Source organism: Ipomoea triloba, chromosome 5, assembly GCF_003576645.1.
Source record: "Ipomoea triloba cultivar NCNSP0323 chromosome 5, ASM357664v1".
In the NCBI taxonomy this organism is placed as follows: Eukaryota; Viridiplantae; Streptophyta; class Magnoliopsida; order Solanales; family Convolvulaceae; genus Ipomoea; species Ipomoea triloba.
The window spans coordinates 8782633-8796695 of NC_044920.1; the positions used below are offsets into that span (position 1 = coordinate 8782633).

The window sequence follows — 14063 nt, forward strand, 5'->3', positions numbered from 1 at the left end:
TACTGTCCTCCTCACAGGCTCCATCTCACTTTCCCTTGGTTCTCCATATGGTTGAGGGGGATCCTTTTCCGGAATGTGCAGCTATAGGAGTCCCACTTATACGGGACTCTTCTCCTGATTCCAGTATCCCACCGTTGTAGATCTCCTCGCATTTGGGGATCCATTCACCTTGGGTGGGAATAGGATACTTGCTTGGATTATCAGGAAGCTCCGCAATCTGTTCACCCTTCGTTGATTCTGGATAGTTTTCTCCTTGAAAATCCTTGGACTTGGTTGCTGATTTCCTTCCTCTATACCAGAATGGTACATCGTCTTTTCCTTTCTTCTTCTCCATGAAGAAGTTGATGACATAAATTGCTGAAGGAAACCCTCTATATATAGCCCAAAGAGTTAACACTGTAGTGTCACGGGATGCTATGTGAACGACCATTCAATGCTGTGTAACTCCAAAGCTACCATAAAGTTGATGAGACCGCTCCTCACATGCGAAACAGTTTATAGCACTTAATACAAGAAGATAAGATTTGACCGTTCAACCCAATTCTATCATTCCCAATTCTAATCTTAGTTGAGAGAATCTATTTTCACATAATGCTTTTGTGAAAATGTCTGCTAGTTGCTCCTCCGTTGCAACATATTCCAAGGTTATATCCTTTTTCTCAACATGGTCTCGGATGAAGTGATACTTGATATCAATGTGTTTTGTCCTTGAGTGTAACACTAGATTCTGAGTGATGGCTATCGCACTTGTGTTATCACACATAATCTTAACCTCTTTACATTCAACACCATAATCCAGTAACTGTTGCTTCATCCATAAAATTTGAGCACAACAACTTCCAGCTGCTACATATTCTGCCTCAGCGGTGCTTGTAGCTATCGAATGCTGTTTCTTGCTAAACCATGAGACAAGTCTTCCTCCTAGAAACTGACATGTCCCAGATGTGCTCTTTCGATCAATTTTACAGCCGGCAAAGTCCGCATCTGAATATCCCATTAGTTCGAAAGATCCACCTCTCGAATACCAAAGTCCAACACTTTGCGTACCCTTGAGATATCTAAGAATCTTTTTAGATGCATTTAAGTGACTTTCCTTAGGACTTGCCTGAAATCTAGCACATACACCTACTGCAAAGGATATATCTGGTCTACTAGCAGTTAAATAAAGAAGAGATCCGATGATACCTCGATATGTAGTTTGATCGACCTCTCGACCCTCACTATCAACATCGATACGTAGAGAGGTTCCCATGGGTACTTTGACTGAGGATTTCCCTTCTATGTTGTATTTCCTGAGCAGATCCTTGGTGTATTTCTCCTAGTTGATGAAGATGTCATCATTAAGTTGTTTCACTTGTAGTCCAAGGAAGTAATTGAGCTCTCCCATCATGCTCATCTCGAACTTCCCTTTCATCAAACTAGAGAACTTCTCGCACAAGTTTGGATTGGTGCTCCCAAAGATGATATCGTCCACATAGATTTGCACCAATAAGATATGATCCCCATCCTTAATTCTAAACAGTGCTTTGTCCACTAGGCCTTTGGCGAACCCACACTGAAGTAGAAAAGAGGATAAAGTGTCATACCAAGCTCTCGGAGCTTGTTTTAAGCCGTAAAGTGCCTTCTTTAACTTGTATACTCTGTCAGCTCCCACGTCCTTCAAGAAACCCGGAGGTTGTTCAACGTACATCTCTTCTTCAAGAAGTCCGTTCAGAAATGCGCCCTTGACATCCATTTGATACACTTTGAAGTCCTTGAAGGCGGCATATGCGAGAAAGATGCGTATGGCTTCGAGACGTGCCACTGGAGCGAAGGTTTCATCAAAATCTATCCCTTCCTCCTGCAATATCCTTTGGCAACAAGTCTGGCCTTGTTCCTAATAATGACTCCATCCTCATTCATCTTGTTTTTGAAAACCCATTTTGTGCCAATGACATTCTGATGATGAGGTCTCGGAACTAGTTCCCACACGTCGTTCCTTTCAAACTGATGAAGTTCCTCTTGCATGGCTTGCACCCAATCTGGATCACTTAGAGCCTCATCAATCACCTTAGGCTCTATTTGGGATAAAAAGCAAGCAAGCATGCTTTCTCGATATGCTGATCTGGTTCGAACTTTGTCACGTACATTCCCAATCACTTGATCAGCGGGGTAACTCCTCAGCCATCTTAGATCTGGTAGTGGTTCCTCAGTTGATGCTTCCGTTGAAGGCTGAGATGTAGATTGATCATCTATGATTTGGATTGGATCAACTGAGTCAGGAGCTTTCTTCTTGGTAATTTCTTCATTATCTGATTCTGACTGGAGTTCTGCTACGTCTCGAACTATCGACTGCTTCCCATCGAGAGGTAAATTTGATCTCTCGATCGCTTCCGGCTGAACTTCCTCAGAACTTTCAGCTGCTTCCTTTGACTTCGATGGTTGATCTGTCGATGCTCTTTCATCAAAAGAGACATGTATGGATTCTTCAACCACTAATCTCCGCTTGTTGAAGACTCTGAATGCTTTACTTGTCGATGAGTATCCCAGAAATACTCCATCATCTGCCTTTTCATCAAAAATTCTTAGCTGAGTTTTCCCATTGTTGTGGACATAGCATTTGCACCCGAATGTGTGGAAGTAGCTTACATTCGGTTTCCTTCCATTCCACAACTCATATGGAGTCTTTCCAGCTCCTTTTACGATCAAGAACCGATTTTGGGTATAGCACGCTGTGTTGATTGCTTCTGCCCAAAATCCTTGTGATATGTTGGCTTGTGAGAGCATGGTCCTTGCAGCTTCCTTGAGAATTCTTTTCCTCCTTTCAGCAACCCCGTTCTGTTGAGGTGTTCGAGCAGCTGACAACTGATGATGAATCCCGTTCTCGTTGCAATAGCTCTTGATCACTTGGTTAACGAACTCTCCGCCTTGATCTGACCGAATCTTTAGTATCGAGATATCCTTTTCCACTTGAACTTGCCTTAGGAGATTTGGCAAGGCAGTTTTTGTCTCGCTTTTCTTGGTTAAGAACACGGTCCAGGTGAATCTTGTGTAGTCATCTACTATCACAAGAGTATACTTCCTTCCTCTCATGCTGGGTGGATCCACCGGGCCAAATAAGTCCATATGAAGAAGACTTAGTGGTCTAGTGGATGATGTCTCGGCTTTGTTTTTGAAAGAGGATTTGATCTGTTTGCAACGTTGACATGCCTCACAAATCTTGTCCTTTCGAAACGTAACTTTGGGCAGTCCTTCCACAAGGTTCCTCTTAGTAAGCTTGTTGATGGTTTTGAAGTTCAGGTGACTCAGCTTACTATGCCAATCCCAGCATAAGTCCTCTTTGCTCCTTGCTAGCATACATAGGGATGGTTTGGCAGATTTCCAGTCCACTATGTACATGTTTCCTCTCCTTGCTGCTTCCAGGACGACTTCGAGAGATTCCTCTTGTATGATTCGACACTTGCTTTTGGTGAAGATGACTTTGTAGCCCTTGTCACAGAATTGACTTGTGCTAAGGAGGTTGAACTTGAGTCCTTCAACGTAGGATACCTCCTTGATTATCAATTCATTCTTATGAATCTCACCAACAGCCTTCGTGCGTCCTTTCTTCTCGTTGTCGCCAAATGTCACCAAGGGACCTTCAATAGGATGGATGTTCTCTAGCAAAGTTAGATTTCCCGTCATATGTCTCGAACATCCACTGTCAATGAACCATACGTCCCTGGTGTCCTGCATGCAAATCAGGCAGATTTAGGTACCCAACTTTTGGGTCCTGGTTGGTTAGTAAGTTTAGGCATCCATTTATACCTTGGACCCATTACTCCAGGCCTAGGTGCAATGTAGCCGTTATATGATTGATAATCATAAGGAATGCTAGCAAAAGTTTTGGGTCTCTTTGGTGCATAAATCAACTTAGGTATAGACTTTTCGATCGGCTTACGCACCATGCCTTTCATACGCTGTTTGGTCATGTGAAATTGCTGGAAGTGAGGTTTCTTCCAGAAATCATGATCCGATGACCAATCCTCACTAGATGGATAGAGTCTGCCTTTCTCCATCCGTGAGTTCCTAACTCTATGGAACTCAGACCTTCCATATTCGCCTTGAGGCGCATTATATGGAATGTAGCTTCTTTTGTACTTGGAACAGCCTTGCGAGAGATAGCTAGGTGATCTCTCGATATTGTTTACGCCTTGCGAGAGATAGCTAGGTGATCTCTCGATATTGTTTACCCGGCCATTCTTCGTAGCAGGTGATCTCTCGATATTGTTTACCCGGCCATTCTTCGTAGCTTTCCTATACTCGATATTGTTTACCCGGCCATTCTTCGTAGCTTTCCTATACTTTCCATTGCTGGTGTATAGGGATGGTTTATGAATAGCTACTCTGGTCTTTTCTGTAGGTCCTTTATGACCCTTATTCGGTTTGGGTTGAGATCCTCCATTACTTGAAATTCCCAAACCATTGGTCTGTTTATCTCTCGAGAGACAGTCTTGACGGAACCCTAGACCGGTTCTATCACTGGTAGGTCTGTGATCATTCACCATTTTCTCCATAGCTTTGGAGGAATTAGTGTATGATGCTATGACCTTTCTAAGATTAAGCTCTCTGGTTTCTCGAGCTTTGCACTCTTCAGCCAGTAGGATTACTTTAGCTTCTAACTCTCTTACTTTGAGAGTTAGCTCCGAATTCTCTTTCGAGACGTTCTTAAGCATATCTCTTTCAGTAGTTAGCTTGCTGTTTTCTTCCCTGATTTTGGCATGAGTGCTGTTAGCGACAGCGAGATCCCTTTTAAGTGTTTCAAGCATCTCAAAGGGATCTTCATTGCTTCTGAACGAAGAACAACGAGAGGTAGAGGTAGAGCAGCGAGATGTGGAAGTAGAGGTTACCTCATTGTCAATGGCCATTAGACATTGATCCTCTTCTTCCTCGGTGTATAAGCAGATGAGTCCCCTCTCATCTTTTGAGCTGCTGCTGCCTTCACTGGAGCTCGACGTCTCGGACTCTGAGCTGCTGCTGCCTTCACTGGAGCTCGACGTCTCGGACTCCTCGATTGTGCTGCCTTCACTGGAGCTCGACGTCTCGGACTCCTCGATTGCTCTGCCTTCACTGGAGCTCGACGTCTCGGACTCCTCGATTGCTCTCTCGAGTTCCTCAGCAACAAGCGCCTTTCTGCGCAGATGTTTCTTTGAATCTCCGTTGAAGCCACTTTGTGCTGGCTTCTCTTTGGATTCCTCCTTTTTCCTGGAGTCCCTGCCATCTTGGCCTTGATACTTACTTACCATAGGGTAAGGACACTCGGCTTTGAAATGTCCTGGTCTCCTGCAGTTGTAGCAAAGACCCTGATTTTCCTCCTCTATCCTTCTGGATGAATGTTTCTCATTGTTCCTTCTTGAGGAGGAAGGTGAACTTGTGTTGCTCTCCGTTGACTTCCTCATGAATTTCCTGAATTTCCTCATGAAGAGAGCAAACTGTTCGTCAGATAACATATTAGTAGGGTTAGGGTCTGACCTTGAGGATGTGGATGGTTGATCAGCAACAAGTGCCACGTTTCGTCGGTCCACTACGTCCTCATCTCTCGGGAACATCTCAAACTCGAAGGCTTTGAGATCTCGAAAAAGTTGGTTTGTGGAGGTATTCTTCAGATCTCTGTGATCTCGCATTGTGATCACCTTCATCTCCCACTCCTTGGTTAGGCCTCGTAGAACCTTCAGGTTTAGTTCCTTCTGTGGGATGTCCTTGTTGAGATCATTGATCTCGGTTGTCAGCTTCATGAACCGAGATTCCATGCTGTCGACGCTCTCTCCTGGCTTCATCTTGAAGTCCTCGAACTTCTTCATAGCCACAGTGAGCTTGTTCTCCTTCTCCTGTTCGTCACCTTCACCAATCAACATTAAAGTGTCCCATACCTCTTTGGCTGTATTGCACTTCCTTACTCTAGGGAAGATGGTTTCGTCTATGGCTCTGAAAAGGATGTCCTTGGCAATGTTGTCAAGGTTGTTCCTCTTCCTATCGTCACTCGTCCATTCTTCCTTAGGTTTGGGGACATACTTTGGTGTATCCTTGGTTTGTTCAGCAGCCGTGTTGACCATTAAAATCTTGACTGGTCCAGATGTTATAACTTCGGCCATCTCATCATGGAGGGCTGATAGATACGCAAGCATGCGTGTTTTCCAGTCATCGAACCTGCTAAGATCAAAAAGGAGATGTCTCGACAACATGCTATCCATATTTGAAAAATTATCTCGTGCTTTGAAAATATTTTCAAAAGAATTTTCAAAGAAGGATCTCTAGGCAATATAAACAAAGGTTTATATCGATCAGAGAACTTGCTCTGATACCAATTGTTGGTCCCAAGGGGATGGGGTACAAGTCTAGAGGGGGGGTGAATAGACTTGTATAAGATTTTGCAAATCTTTTTCGACCTCTCGTGTGTATTGGACTTAGGATGTTTAGGTCCAATGCCTCACAAGGTGAAGACAAGGTTTTATGCGCAGCGGAAAAGTTATCCCCTTTTTAATTAGCACGAGTTTGAGCTAGTTCGAGAGGTGTGATTATATGCAGTGCAGTTCGAGAGTTAGATATCGAGAGATAAAAGCAGAAAGTAAATGCGAGAGAGATTTTTAAGTGGTTCGGCCAACCCGCCTACATCCACTATTCTTCTAGAAACTCCCTAGAAGGATTGCACTAAAACTTCCCTTTTTAGTACAATATCGAGCGCTTGAGCTTTGATCACGAAGCCCGCCTCAAGCCTCAGGTTTTTCGCCCTGCTTCTTGTTACTCCACCTATCGAGCACTTGAGCTTTGATCACCAAGCCCGCTTCAAGCCTCAGGATCGTCACAAGACAGCTCACAGGTTACTCCGCCTCTCCTCAAGTTTTTCTCCCCGCTTCTAGTTACTCCACCTCTCGAGCACTTGAGCTTTGATCACCAAGCCCGCCTCAAGCCTCAGGTTTTTCGCAAGACAGCTGCCAGGTTACTCCGCCTCTTCTTGCCTTCTCCAAAGCAAGGTTGTTCCGGTTGTCACAGTTTGAGTGTAACAATCTCCAATCTGACCAAAAGCTTTCGTTGTATAATCAGCCTTGTAGAGCAGCTTCGGTCACCTTCTAGATGTATAGCAGTTTAAGCTTTGTAACTCTCTCAAACACTAAGATGTGTTTTTCTCGCTGTTTTGAATATCAGGATGATATTCCGAATTGAGCACTTGCACTTTTGAAAGTTTGAATCAGACACCTCTTAAGAATTTCGAACGAATCGATCCCCCTTTTTCTCCTCACTATTTTACTTGTGTCTTCACGTCCTTATATATGAGAGTTGAGGAATAATTCCGTTGGAGGGAAAATTATTCCGTTTGAAGTCTGTCTCCCATGCTGAGTATGGGACTTGCATATTTTCAGCATTTTTCATGGAGTGGTGGTCTTGTAACTTGAACCTTTTGTCTTGTAGTGAATATTCCATAATTCACTTTCTTGAGTCCATGCTCCACTTGCTAAAGTTACTCTTTTTTTTTTAATATTCCCATTGAACCTCGTTTTAGGGAATAAGACCGACCTTGGATTGGTGTACCTTCTATCCGTTTGTTGTGGAATTCTGATGTGGCATCCATTTCCGGTAGTTCCCATAATATTCTTTCGGCACCTCCTTAAAATTTTATCTCCATGATATTCTTCTTCTCCAAACTTAGATTATTTTATCCATGCATGTTGACTGCCATTTAGCCCCTTGGAGAAGTACCAGTTCATCGAGACCAATGTTGATGTCTCGACCACTTGATGTCTTGATCCCATGTATCGAGAGATCTATCTCTCGAACTCTGCTTATGTCTCGAACTGGAATGTTGTATCGAGAGATTCTATCTCTCGAACTCTGCTTATGTCTCGAGACTTAGTTGATGTCTCGCAGACCCTTATTCCTCCAGTGTTGTCCCGTGCCTTCTTCTGATCTGTCTATAAGATTACAACACGAGACTTCTAAGATGTTCACACAAGTTTACCTTAAGCTTAAATATTTTCCGAGTTGAGCTCAAGTTACCCGGTTGTATTTTCGCTCTTAGTTTACTTGTCGAACTTACATATAATTTCCTATCTTTTGAGACTTAGGAGATTATAGATTACATTTGGTATCATCAAAACCTATTACAATATGTTCCTAACAAAAAGTCCCATCTTTAAACTGACTACATGGCACAAACTTGATGTAGCCGTCGTTCAGGCAATGCAAACGCAAACACTAATGGGAATGTAAACAGAAATGCCAACAGCTCAGTCACGGTCGGTTGCTACATTCTCTCTAAGGGTGAATGGAAATATATGGCTAATTAAAGGCTAAGGGTTAAATAACAAGGGTAAAAAAGAAAAACAATAACAAAGACGGGTGAAGTGCTTAGCACTTATTAATGGTCGCTCTAAGTATTCAGATGGCCATGCTGTTAGCAGAAGTCAGTCCAGGCGGCCAGCCCAATCATGCCGCACCTCATTAACTGGCGCCACCGGGAGGCCGGAGCCCATGATTTGGAGAGCAGTTGGGAGACACCAACTAGGAGAGCGCATGCCCAGCCTGGCGTTGCAGACTTAGCAAGGGAAGTCATGGATTTGAAGCGCAAGATGGAGGAGAAAGAGACGCGTTCTACGATGCCCCAAATGACTAATGGAGAAGATCTATAGCCGACTACATGACGCCCGAGTTTAGTATGCATAATTCCATATATGTGCCACCATTGGAGAATTTGAACTTCCACATCCATCCCTCCGTGCTCACTCTAGTTCAAAATAGCCCGTTTAGCAGCATACCATCGGAGGATCCTCATGTACACATTACGAGATATATCCGGGCGTGTGACATGTTTAAGCAAGAAGGTGTGAGCGAGGAGATCATCCGGTTGAAACTATTTCCATTCTCCGTTATCGGAGAAGCATCTAGGTTGCTTGATAGTCAAGATGACCATCATTTCCGCTCATGGCCACAACTTCACAAGGAGTTTGTGAATGAATTCTTCCCGCTAATGAACACCATGAAGATAAGAAAGCAAGTTCAAAAGTTCAAACAAAGTTCTCTTGCGAGTTTGAGTGTAACACCCCTAAATTTTCACGCTAAGATAGGCAAGAAACTTAATGCAAAAGCTAGCAAATCTCAGAACCAAATTATATTAAAGCGGAAGCGATACCAATTCACTGAGGGTGCTACGCCACATCTAGGTTAACCACCACCTAGATGCTATGGCAAAAACCCAAAATCCAAACAATAAATCCTCAAAGGTAATCATAATCTACATAAGTCAATACAATTCATGAAACTAAGGCACGCAGGCCTGAAATGTCTGAATGAACCCAAAAAAACACTAAACTAATCATAAGGCGAGGTAGATCTACTGCTAGCGCTCTCACGGCTCAATCTACTCCATACCTAGAAAATAGTTAGAAATATTAGCAAAGAAATGCTAAGCAATCCACCACTCACACTCGTGAGAAGTACAATAGTATAGCATAGGTTGTAAATAGATTTTACACACACATATAGAATATATACGCCAATGCAACTGTCCTTCATTTAAAAACTAGATGACTTAACAACAACAAGCTGAATGAATCACAAACCAAGGATACCTCAAATGAATCCCATAACAAAGCATGAATCCACAATACAACGGTTGCACAATAAGATATTCAACCAAAGCATAGACTAGACTGAATCAACACAAGTGAAACCAACCAACACTACTACACAGACGGCTTTTAACGTCGGCTAAATAGACCCTTTAACGTCGGCTAAAAGCCGACGTTGATCTGGTCGACGTTGTAAGTGTACACATACAACGTCGGCTAAAAGTTAGCCGACGTTGTAAGGTACACATACAACGTCGGCTATATGTTACCCGACGTTGTAAGGTACACATATAACGTCGGCTATTTACAAATAGCCGACGTTGTAGGGAATTTGAAAACTACTTAAATACCCTACAACGTCGGCTATTTACAAATAGTCGACGTTATAGGTAATTTGAAAACTACTAAAATACCCTACAACGTCGGCTATTTACAAATAGCCGACGTTGTAGGTAATTTGAAAACAAATAAAATACCCTACAACGTCGGCTATTTACAAATAGCCGATGTTGTAGGTAATATTAAACCAAAAAAATTACCCTACAACGTCGGCTATTTACAAATAGCCGACGTTGTAGGTAATTTAAAAACAAAAAATTACCCTACAACGTCGGCTAATAAGACTAGCCGACGTTGTAGGGTAATTTTTTTGTTTTTAAATATTCATTTTATTTTTCTATTTACACCCAAAACCTGCTCAAATATATATAGCAATCACAATCATATTCAAAACCTGTACAATTTATATTTATAATATCAAAATTAATAAAAGCAATAAATCTCACAATTGATAATAATTAATAATAGAAGTTCATCAAAAATTATCTATATTAATTAATACAAGTCATAATATTATCCCAAACTTTGTACCGAAGCAATAAAAGCAATACATCACATTACTATTTCACATACTAATGCAATGTATTAATCCATTCATCAATGAAGTACTTGGCCCATGTGTCTCTAACTTCATCAATCTCTTGTTGATTGTAGCTAAATGAACCAACTCTCTCCACTATCTATAATAATTGTGAAAAGTAATAAATAATAATTAGTAAGCTAATTTAATCTAGTATTTTTAAAATTTGAATGAGAAATGTATTTTCTTAAATTACTTGCCTTATCCATTTCTTCGTATGCTTCTTTGGAAAGAATTTTTGAAAACAGTCTCTAGAAACTGATGGAATCAAACTTTAAAGAAGCAAAATTCAAGAAACTGAAACTAAAACTTTTTTTTTTTTGGAATATGAAACTGAAACTTAAGCACAACTTAGAAGGTTTTCATATGGAGCAGTAACATCTTTAGTAAAACAACTCAATTAGTTGATAGGACTACTGATGTGTTCTACTTCTAATTTCACCCACAAAATCGTAAAAAGAAGCATAGTTGGCCAGCTTAAATACAAATGGACCACAGGCTAGTAGAATGCTATAATGAGCAACACTGCAGATCAGTATAGACCAAATACATATTCTAGAGAGTAATTGAACAAATAATATACTATAGTCAATAGTGATAAAAAATAAAAAATAATAATAATTGGCATGTGTAGGAACTTCAAAGCACATAAAATGTGCAAAGAAAGAGCTCTGCAATGATAGAAATAGAGAAGGAAAAGCATAATGGATGGCACCAATCGAAACATGATTCACATACACAAGTTTACACATGCAAGCACATGGTAAAAAAATCCCATAGTAAAAGATAAAATTTTAAAGGATAACCTCATCCCACCAGTAGTGGGACAAGTACTGTAAGCATTTTAGAGTATGCTTCTGAAACTGCAGAAGTTCTGCACACTTCTCTTTTACCTATAAGTACATTTCTGCGCACAAAAGAAAAAATTAGTGGATATGATCATACAATTACCATTTTTCTGGTTTTGACAGAGCATTCAGTTGTTCATTTACAGGAGATATTCTCCAAGTAATCTCATCACCTCCACCATCCTGGCTTTGCTTTATCAACTATCACGTAGAACATAACAAATTTTAGATCACAAACTAATTTATTTTTAAGAAACTTTAACAACTATTACTATGCAGCACGCAATTTCAAAACAAAAGAACAGTGCTATCCACACTTTTATCCTATTTCCTGAACATATACTTTTTTATATTCTTGGATAGAGAGCAGCGCCAAAGTCTAACAGAAGGCTGAACTCAAACCCAAGGTAGCATGTTTATCTGGGTAATACCTATTGTGCATTGCAAAAAGTAAAGTTATCAGAAGTTCATGAATGGCAGATTTGAATACTGTTTTGAAAATCACTTACCTTGGGTTCCCAGTAAGCATATGTATTGTTCCTCATCACTGTCAAAAACAAGTTCCTTCCATCTTGTTATCATCCTTCTCCTTTGGCTTCTGATGCTGTTCCAAAAAGGGAAGGGGAGAATAATCAAAATTTCGTAGGAAGCAACTTCTAAAATGAAATTATAATGTGTTTATGTGCATAGAATCCCGCTAAGAGAAGATTAAATTAGCATATTGAAATTATACTTAAAGATCATCATTGTCAAAGTATATAAAGTAATCTTAACAAAACTACTCTAGTAAAGTTTATTGTAATTAGAAGATATAAAATTTAAGATTACTACAGCTAGAAATGCACATAAGTGAACTGGAAATTGTGATTAAAGTAGTAGAATAAAAACCACATCAGATTTTAGAAAAAAATGTACCTGAACTATAAGTGAACTGGAAATTGTGATTTCCTTTTCCCAAACACAAATAATTAGAGCACCATCTATCATTCTCAAAAATACTCAAGACATAGTACTATTTGGAGCAGTGAGCAAACCTTCAGCAGAATCAGGAGCCCAAACCAGACAGTTTGCAAGTAAAAAAAAAAAAACAACACACACACAATTAATTCAAAAGGTTATAATAAGATAATGACGTACATAAGGCATACCTTTGAAGAAGATTAACAAATATGTGACAACGGACGAGGGAGAGCAAACTGGCATGCGGTGACAGCGGGCAGCGGCGAGCAGGGGAGCATTGGTCTCGACGAGCGTTTGCGGTGGTGGAGATCTCGACGAAGTAGATCGGCAGCGTTGGTCTCGACTGTGGAGTGGCGACGGCGTTCCGACATGGCGAAGCTGCCTATCCAAGACGGCGGCTATGGAACGACGACTGGAGTGGAGACGGCGGTGGCGTTGGTCGTGGAGTGGCAACGGGAAGTGGAGTTAGCGCAGATCTGGTTTGGACTTGAAGATGTGCGGCGATAGTGAGATAGCTATTTTCGAATTTTGGTTTTGGTCTGAATATTAATTTGGGGGCGACAGCTGTAGCTTATTTGTTCGACTTTTGGTTTTGGTCTGAATATTAATTTGGGGGTGACGGTTGTTGGGCCGCGGATTGGATTTATTACAAACCCTACAACGTCGGTTATTTTAAATAACCGACGTTGTAGGTCAATTATATAAAACACGACGCAATACGACGTCGGCTAAAGTCCTAGCCGACGTCGTATTGCGCGGGGCTGAGTGCGTTTGGTGATACGACGTCGGCTAATGCCGTAGCCGACGTCGTATCAACGGTCGCCGGTGTAAAATTGCGATACGACATCGGCTAAACACCTAGCCGACGTCGTATCGCGTAGTAGTTTTAGGTTGACACCTTTAACCGACGTTAAAGGTTTTTTTTTATTTTTAATTATTTAAATAACATATAACGTCGGCTAATTATTTAGCCGATGTTGTATGTGATTTCTGTAGTAGTGCAAGCAACAACCTCACATCAATCCCTTAGAGTGGCCCCAAACCAAGAACATAGAATAACCTCCAAACCACAACCTCCCAACCATAACATAAATAACATACCACAGAGGCGTAAAAGCCCAATCACAGAGGCATGAAAGCCCAATCATAGAGGCGTAAAAACCCAATCACAGAGGCATACAAGCTCAATCACAGAGGCTCATTCACAGAGGCATCAAGCCCAAACAACTCCTCCCATACCAACAGACACATGTAGAGCCGTAGCTCGAATAACCACTTCCAAAAGGGTATATAAGACTCAAGAAGCCAAAGAATTACTCACAAGAGTTCAAGACCCCATCATATCAAACTCAGGTTCAAATCCAAAGGAAATACTCATATCAACGGTACTCAGATTCAGAACATGAATACAGGACATGCTCAGAACATTTATCAAAGAATCAACCAACGATACTCAATCAATAATCCAATGTAAATGACTAATAACCATGAACCAATACTCAACAATTAGGGTAGCATACTCAGCTAGCGGAAACGAACTGAAGGAACGACCTGGCGGAACACACCAAACTGCCGATCCACTTGATAAACATTATTTTTATTGTTATTTTAAATAATCTTTTTATAGTTAATCTGCGATTAGTGATTAATTTTATCTAATTTTATTTACTATTGCTATAAGTATTTTTTAATAATATTGTTAATTTTTGGGGTTGTTTTTATTATTAAATTAAGTTTGTTAAAGAAATTTGTCAG

General features: G+C 40.9%; 1 long non-coding RNA gene across 2 annotated transcripts; it reads right to left on the reverse strand.

Moving 5' to 3' along the window:
• Positions 1-11186: 11186 nt before the first annotated feature.
• On the reverse strand, positions 11187-12839 carry LOC116019435. 2 transcript variants are annotated; one of them, XR_004098721.1, is made up of 2 exons: positions 12497-12839; positions 11187-11952 (listed from the first exon to the last, which is right to left on the reverse strand). It is a non-coding gene; the product is annotated as an uncharacterized LOC116019435 (long non-coding RNA). The 2 variants fall into 2 exon arrangements; XR_004098720.1 differs by lacking the exon at positions 12497-12839 and adding an exon at positions 12264-12488.
• Positions 12840-14063: the final 1224 nt, after the last annotated feature.